The sequence below is a fragment of the Coregonus lavaretus genome (assembly GCF_964263955.1).
Source record: "Coregonus lavaretus genome assembly, chromosome: 37".
Taxonomy (NCBI): domain Eukaryota; kingdom Metazoa; phylum Chordata; class Actinopteri; order Salmoniformes; family Salmonidae; genus Coregonus; species Coregonus lavaretus.
The window spans coordinates 32,901,828-32,911,157 of NC_140024.1; positions in this window are offsets into that span (position 1 = coordinate 32,901,828).

Sequence of the window (9,330 nt, forward strand, 5' to 3'; positions counted from 1 at the left end):
AAGCTATCCATGTTCCTGGAGATGGTTCCAAACTGCAGATGACAGCTTTGACAAGGAAGTGGTTTTAGTATTCTATTCTGTTCATTTTAAACCAGTGATGACTGATAAACTATGCTGTCTTCATGCCATGCAACATATTATGGCATTTTGCATATCAAACACGTACCACAAATAAATGTTACTTTTGTAATGGCTGTTGAGGTCAAATCCTGTTGCATGTCTCTCTCTCTCTCTCTCTCTCTCTCTCTCTCTCTCTCTCTCTCTCCCCATCGCTGTGAGGTCCATCTCTCTCTCCCTCTCTCTCTCTCTCCCTGTATGTGTGTGTGTAAAAGAGAAGTGAATGTGTGATGTATGGATGACGTGTGTTTATTTAAGACTGCTTTAGGACCTATTTTACTGGTCGAGAGTTTTTTGTCACCCATGGTGAACATACAGTAACTCAGAGAAAATACATATCACATGTGGCGTTCCACAAGGTTCAATTTTGGGTCCGGTACTGTTCAGTTTATATATGTTACCCCTTGGCAACATTATCAGAGAGCACAGCATTGATTTTCACTGCTACGCAGACGATACACAGCTTTACATTTCTGTGTCACCAGAGGATATTAGCTCCACGGATAAATGATTAGACTATATTAGTGATTTAAATACTTGGATGGCTCACAACGTCCTCCAGCTAAATCAAGACAAGACCAAGGTACTTGTTGTTGGAGCCAAAGCACAGAGAGAGAATCTGGCCGCACATTTTAATTCATGGGTAATAAAGATAAAACACCAGGTAAAAAACCTCAAACCCAGGTGTCATTTTAGATTCCGAAATACATTTCGAATCACACATTAGGAATATGACCAAAATAGCTTTTTACCATCTGAGGAACATTGCCAAGATGCGGCCGTTTCTCTCTCAGGCTGATACAGAGAGACTCATCCATGCTTTTAATACAAGCAGGTTTGACTACTGTAATGCTCTCCTGCCTGGTCCACCCAAGAAAGCCATTGGTCAACTGCAAAACATACAGAATGCTGCAGCCCGGGTACTGACCAAGACCAGACGGAGAGCACACATTACACCGGTGTGAAGGTCTCTGCAGTGGCTGCCTGTGAGTTATAGAGTTTTAGAATTTTAAGATTCTTCTATTGGTTTTTAAATCAATCCACGATTGTGTACCCCAATACATGTCAGACATGCTTTTAAGTTATGTACCCAGTAGGTCCCTCAGGTCCTCTGGCACTGGCCTTTTAACTATACCAAAGAATAGAACCAAGAGGCATGGAGAGACAGCCTTTAGTTACTATGCCCCCAACCTCTGGAATAGCCTGTCAGGGAACCTGAGGGGGGCTGAAACTGTTGACATTTTTAAAAGAGATCTTAAAACACACCTTTTTAGCTTTGCTTTTCCTCAGGGTGCTTTTTAGTCGTTCAGTTTTTATTGTTAATCTTTTGTTTTTTATCCTCTTATGTTTGTGGTGTAGTAAATATTTCAGCTTTTCTTTTCATTGTTTATTTTGTATTATTGTTTCCTGTGAAGCACATTGTGTTGAAATGTGCTGTATAAATAAAGCTTGATTTGATTCGATCTGTGTGTGAGTGTGTGTTCCATATGTACATACATTTATGCATGCTTGTGTATGTGAGTGCATGTGTGTGTGTGTGTTGTGTGCTTGTTGAGACAGCATGCGGGCTGAGTTCACCTTTCCCGTGCTGAGGTAATTCTCCAGGTGCTACATCCAGAGCCCTGCGGCCTGTACTGATGCTGCTCACCTGAGCGTGAGCGCCATCCTGGGGGGAGCAATGAGTGCATGAGCCAAGAGATATACAGTGAGGGAAAAAAGTATTTGATCCCCTGCTGATTTTGTACGTTTGCCCACTGACAAAGACATGATCAGTCTATAATTTTAATGGTAGGTTTATTTGAACAGTGAGAGACAGAATAACAACAAAAAAATCCAGAAAAAAACGCATGTCAAAAGTGTTATAAATTGATTTGCATTTTAATTAGGGAAATAAGTATTTGACCCCTCTGCAAAACATGACTTAGTACTTGGTGGCAAAACCCTTGTTGGCAATCACAGAGGTCAGACGTTTCTTGTAGTTGGCCACCAGGTTTGCACACATCTCAGGAGGGATTTTGTCCCACTCCTCTTTGCAGATCTTCTCCAAGTCATTAAGGTTTCGAGGCTGACGTTTGGCAACTCGAACCTTCAGCTCCCTCCACAGATTTTCTATGGGATTAAGATCTGGAGACTGGTTAGGCCACTCCAGGACCTTAATGTGCTTCTTCTTGAGCCATTCCTTTGTTGCCTTGGCCGTGTGTTTTGGGTCATTGTCATGCTGGAATACCCATCCATGACCCATTTTCAATGCCCTGGCTGAGGGAAGGAGGTTCTCACCCAAGATTTGACGGTACATGGCCCAGTCCATCGTCCCTTTGATGCGGTGAAGTTGTCCTGTCCCCTTAGCAGAAAAACACCCCCAAAGCATAATGTTTCCCCCTCCATGTTTGACGGTGGGGATGGTGTTCTTGGGGTCATAGGCAGCATTCCTCCTCCACCAAACACGGCGAGTTGAGTTGATGCCAAAGAGCTCGATTTTGGTCTCATCTGACCACAACACTTTCACCCAGTTCTCCTCTGAATCATTCAGATGTTCATTGGCAAACTTCAGACAGGCATGTATTTGTGCTTTCTTGAGCAGGGGGACCTTGCGGCCGCTGCAGGATTTCAGTCCTTCACGGCATAGTTTGTTACCAATTGTTTTCTTGGTGACTATGGTCCCAGCTGCCTTGAGATCATTGACAAGATCCTCCCGTGTAGTTCTGGGCTGATTCCTCACCGTTCTCATGATCATTGCAACTCCACGAGGTGAGATCTTGCATGGAGCCCCAGGCCGAGGGAGATTGACAGTTATTTTGTGTTTCTTCCATTTGCGAATAATTGCACCAACTGTTGTCACCTTCTCACCAAGCTGCTTGGCAATGGTCTTGTAGCCCATTCCAGCCTTGTGTAGGCCTACAATCTTGTCCCTGACATCCTTGGAGAGCTCTTTGGTCTTGGCCATGGTGGAGAGTTTGGAATCTGATTGATTGATTGCTTCTGTGGACAGGTGTCTTTTATACAGGTAACAAGCTGAGATTAGGAGCACTCCCTTTAAGAGTGTGCTCCTAATCTCAGCTCGTTACCTGTATAAAAGACACCTGGGAGCCAGAAATCTTTCTGATTGAGAGGGGGTCAAATACTTATTTCCCTCATTAAAATGCAAATCAATTTATAACATTTTTGACATGTGTTTTGTTGTTATTCTGTCTCTCACTGTTCAAATAAACGGATAATTTCTTTGTCAGTGGGCAAACGTACAAAATCAGCAGGGGAACAAATACTTTTTTCCCTCACTGTAGATCAAACGGTGTGCAGACTGCACGTTCCAGGACATGATAACACTGGTAGTCTAGAAGGGAGACAGGTAGTCTAGAACGGAGACAGGTAGTCTAGAAGGGAGACAGGTAGTCTAGAAGGGAGACAGGTAGTCTAGAAGGGAGACAGGTTGTCTAGAAGGGAGACAGGTAGTCTAGAAGGGAGACAGGTAGTCTAGAAGTGAGACAGGTAGTCTAGAAGGGAAACAGGCAGTCTAGAAGGGAGACTGGTAGTCTAGAAGGGAGACAGGTAGTCTAGAAGGGAGACAGGCAGTCTAGAAGGGAGACAGGTAGTCTAGAAGGGAAACAGGTAGTCTAGAAGGGAGACAGGCAGTCTAGAAGGGAGACAGGTAGTCTAGAACGGAGACAGGTAGTCTAGAAGCGAGGCCGGTAGTCTAGAAGGGAGACAGGTAGTCTAGAAGGGAGACAGGTAGTCTAGAAGGGAGATAGAATGATCCCATGTCTGGCCTGAGTCCACCTACTCCTCTCTCTGTTTCAGACCCAGTAATCCCTGAAGTATACTGTAGGAAGCCCCAGTGGTTGGACTGGACAGACATTCTATCTACCATAACATCCCCTACAGGAGACCACAGTTGTCACGTTTGTCGTAAGAGGCAGACCAAGGCGCAGCGTGATAGGCGTAAATCTTTTAATGAGTACTTGACCAACAACAAAATGATACGTGAAGTCCTAAGGTTAACAAAACACAAACCTCTCCGGAACAAGATCCCACAAAACAAAAGTGCCAACAGGCTGCCTAAGTATGGTTCCCAATCAGAGACAACGAGAATCAGCTGCCTCTGATTGGGAACCACCCTGGCCAACATAGAAAACACGAACTAGAACAAAAACATAGAAACTACAACATAGACACTACACACCCTGGCTCAACTTTTAAGAGTCCCCAGAGCCAGGGCGTGACAGTACCCCCCCAAAGGCGCGGACTGCGACCGCGCCAACCAAACACAACAGGGGAGGGGCCGGGTGGGCATTCCGCCTCGGAGGCGGATCCGGCTCCGGGCGTGACCACCACTCTCTCGCTACCCCCCCGTAGCGCCCCAGGAACAGGCCGGACCGGGCTGGCGACGCGCACCACTGGCTTGGTGCGGGGAGCAGGAACAGGCCGGACCGGGCTGGCGACACGCACCACTAACTTAGTGCGAGGAGCAGGAACGGGTTGGGCCGTACTGGGAACACGCACCACTAACTTAGTGCGGGGAGCAGGAACGGGTTGGGCCGTAGTGGGAACACGCACCACTAACTTAGTGCGGGGAGCAGGAACGGGTTGGGCCGTACTGGGAACACGCACCACTAACTTAGTGCGGGGAGCAGGAACGGGCCGGGCCGGACTGGGAACACGCACCACTGGCTTAGTGCGAGGAGCAGGAACGGGTCGGGCCGTACTGGGAACACGCACCACTAACTTAGTGCGGGGAGCAGGAACGGGCCAGGCCGGACTGGGAACACGCACCACTAACTTAGTGCGGGGAGCAGGAACGGGCCGGACCGTACTGGGAACACACACCACTGGCCTTGTGCGGGAAGCAGGAATGGGTCGGGCCGTACTGGGAACACGCACCACTGGCTTAGTGCGGGGATCAGGAACGGGCCGGACCGGACTGGTGACACACACCACTTGCTTGGTGCGAGGAGCGGGACTGGGTTTCCTCATAAACCTCCGCTCCCTCTGCTGCATACTCAGTTCCTCTCGCCGTGCCTCTACACTCTCCTTCTCCCTTATCGCCTCCAGTAGCTCCTCCCTCTGACCAATTAACTCCTGCTCCCTCATGACCAATAGCCCCCGTAACCTGGTGGCCTCCTCTCCTATTTTGCAGATACGCCCTGTCGCTGCCTCCTGCTGCCTAGCCTGAGTACGGGGAGTTGGCTCTGCTCTACCTCTAGGCTCCGCCAACCTCCCTTCCAGCCCCCCAAACCTGGTGGCCTCCTCTCCTAATCCGCCGATACGTCCTGTAGCTGCCTCCAGCATCCCCGTCGTCCATGCCGTGTGCCCCCCCCAAAAAAATTATTGGGGTTGCCTCTCGCCTGTCCGACGACGGCACTGTTGGCGCCGTACCTCCTCTCTCGCCAGGGCCTTAACTTTTGCCCATGGCCCTCTGCCCGCGAACATGTCCTCCCAAGACCACCATTCGCCCACATGGGACATCGCCAACCTCTCCAGTTCCTTACCCGGCGTTTGCTCCTGAATACGCTGCTTGGTCCTGTTTAGGTGGGATCTTCTGTCACGTTCGTCGTAAGAGGCAGACCAAGGCGCAGCGTGATAGGCTTACATCTTTTAATGAGTACTTGACCAACAACAAAACAACAAAACGATACGTGAAGTCCTAAGGTTAACAAAACACAAACCTCTCCGGAACAAGATCCCACAAAACAAAAGTGCCAACAGGCTGCCTAAGTATGGTTCCCAATCAGAGACAACGAGAATCAGCTGCCTCTGATTGGGAACCACCCTGGCCAACATAGAAAACACGAACTAGAACAAAAAAATAGAAACTACAACATAGACACTACACACCCTGGCTCAACTTTTAAGAGTCCCCAGAGCCAGGGCGTGACAACAGTAGAGATACATGTGCTCACCGTAGACTGCAGTCTGTCATGGTTAATCGTTACTGTAGCACACATGGTGGGGATGTCTCGTTTAAAACTGGCAACCCAATGTAGTTGTTAGGGGGTCTGGTGAGAGAGGCAGAGAATCTTCCCTCAATGGTATGTTGCAGTGTTGTTGTTGTACTGTCCAGTACATGTCGACAGCTTACCACTTCACTCTCACGCTACACTGTCCTTTTGTAGCACATCCACAGCGTCAGAGTCAAGAGCCTCTGATCTGTTGGTTTTCAATCGGCCTAAGGAAAAGGTTCACCTATCACCAGATACTGTATCCCCCCCCCCCACCCCACCCCCACCACCAATCTGACTTACAACAACACATCATAAATTAGTGACAGGACCTCACATGGAAATAAACACGAAACCAGCAATTAACCTCGCTGTCACTCTGTGATCATCAATTGAATGTCTGGTGTGTGTGTGCGTGTGCATGCGTGTGTTCCCCGCGTTGATTTGGAGGGAAACCATGGAACATCTGGTGGTGAACAGATAGGGGCTGGCTCTACATGAGAGAACAAGTGCCTGAGAACTCCATTATGGCCCAGCTGTTGGCTTCCTGTCCCCCTCAGCAATACAGGCACGGCGGGAAGGATTTTTTGGCAAATGTTGGACTAACAAATGAGTTGAAGAAACCTCTGTGGTTTTATTTGAAATTGTTTGAAAGGTGAAACGTGTAATATTTTCTCATGCGTTATGGTGTCATGCAGCCTCCGAAGCAGTCCATTGAGAGTCTTATGTAGTAGTGTTATGTGTACAGTCGTGGTCAAAAGTTTTGAGAATGACACAAATACTAATTTTCACAAAGTCTGCTGCCTCAGTTTTGATGATGGCAATTTGCATATACTCCAGAATGTCATGAAGAGTGATCAGATGAATTGCAATTAATTGCAAAGTCCCTCTTTGCCATGGAAATTAACTTAATCCCCCAAAAACATTTCCACTGCATTTCAGCCCTGCCACAAAAGGACCAGCTGCCATCATGTCAGTGATTCTCTCGTTAACACAGGTGAGAGTGTTGACGAGGACAAGGCTGGAGATCACTCTGTCATGCTGATTGAGTTAGAATAACAGACTGGAAGCTTTAAAAGGAGGGTGGTGCTTGAAATCATTGTTCTTCCTCTGTTAACCATGGTTACCTGCAAGGAAACAAGTGCCGTCATCATTGCTTTGCACAAAAAGGGATTCACAGGCAAGGATATTGCTGCTAGTAAGATTGCACCTAAATCAACCATTTATCGGATCATCAAGAACTTCAAGGAGAGAAGTTCAATTGTTGTGAAGAAGGCGTCAGGGCGCCCAAGAAAGTCCAGCAAGCGCCAGGACCGTCTCCTAAAGTTGATTCAGCTGCGGGATCGGGGCACCACCAGTGCAGAGCTTGCTCAGGAATGGCAGCAGGCAGGTGTGAGTGCATCTGCACGCACAGTGAGGTGAAGACTTTTGGAGGATGGCCTGGTGTCAAGAAGGGCAGCAAAGAAGCCACTTCTCTCCAGGGAAAACATCAGGGACAGACTGATATTCTGCAAAAGGTACAGTGATGGACTGCTGAGGACTGGGGTAAAGTCATTTTCTCTGATTAATCCCCTTTCCGATTGTTTGGGGCATCTGGAAAACACCTTGTCCGGAGAAGACAAGGTGAGCGCTACCATCAGTCCTGTGTCATGCCAACAGTAAAGCATCCTGAGACCATTCATGTGTGGGGTTGCTTCTCAGCCAAGGGAGTGGGCTCACACACAATTTTGCCAAAGAACACAGCCATGAATAAAGAATGATACCAACACATCCTCCGAGATCAACTCCTCCCAACCATCCAAGAACAGTTTGGTGACGACCAATGCCTTTTCCAGCATGATGGAGCACCTTGCCATAAGGCAAAAGTGATAACTAAGTGAGAAGAACAAAACATCGACATTTTGGGTCCATGGCCAGGAAACTCCCCAGACCTTAATCCCACTGAGAACTTGTGGTCAATCCTCAAGAGGCGGGTGGACAAACAAAACCCCACAAATTCTGACAAACTCCAAGCATTGATTATGCAAGAATGGGCTGCCATCAGTCAGGATGTGGCCCAGAAGTTAATTGACAGCATGCCAGGGAGGATTGCAGAGGTCTTGAAAAAGAAGGGTCAACACTGCAAATATTGACTCTTTGCATAAACTTCATGTAATTGTCAATAAAAGCCTTTGACACTTGTAATTATACTTCAGTATACCATAGTAACATCTGACAAAAATATCTCATAACACTGAAGCAGCTAACTTTGTGAAGACCAATACTTGTGTCATTCTCAAAACTTTTGACCACGACTGTATATTGTTCACAACGGAGGCCAAACCTGAATGTAAAACCGAAAATAAAAATATAATTACCGAAAATAAAAAAGTAAATTGTGCTTTGGGTGGCGTTGTATGTTGTAGCTTACTGTTGTAAAGCTAGATGGGAAATAGTTACACATATTGACACTGGGCAAGATGACTGTCCATGTACAGCTACCAACGACCATAACATTCCCCCTTTCAAGTTTAAACGAACTACAACGTGTAAATGCTTCAGTTTAAAAGTGGGACCACGATGACTATGCTCTTCGGCAGCCTATTTTTCAGGCCTGTTTACCTCAACCATCATGACCAAAGCCACATCTGAGCAGAAACAGAAGAACAAACAGAAACCTATTCAACCCTCACATTCTAAATCTGGACCTCGAAGCCAGTTCCACTGCGTTTTTCATTCTTTCCCTCTAGTCAGGTAGAACAGAAAACCAGCAGCAGTCTGGACCTCGTAGGGTAAGATTTGAATAGCCCTGGTATTCAGTATACTTTACATCTACTACCCCATGTCAAAGAAACAGAAGATCTGAGGTCAGACCTAAAACAACCCAGCAAGCACGCAACGTTCTGAGAACCATACGTTTCTTAGAGCTTGGTGAGAGCGTGGTTGTCTTATGGTTATTTTGCATACAAACTTCCCACAACTTTCTGGGAATGGTGCAGGATAGTTGCTTGGCTTTGGAACATTCTCAGCACATTTAAGGAACTTGACAAAAAAAATGTTTTTCTTGGTATTTCATTACTTTAACAGAACATTTCCTACAAGTTTAAACATGGTTACATTTAATTTCAATTTTGGTAATGTTCTAGGAACGTTCTCCAAATGGTTTGACATTGGGAATGTTCTCAAATAGTTCAGAGAACGTTAAGAAACAACATTCTTCTGTGGGAATTTCAGTACATCAGCATAACGTTTCCTACAGGTTTCCTCGTGGTTCTATTTAAAGTCATGTTCTCAAATTGTT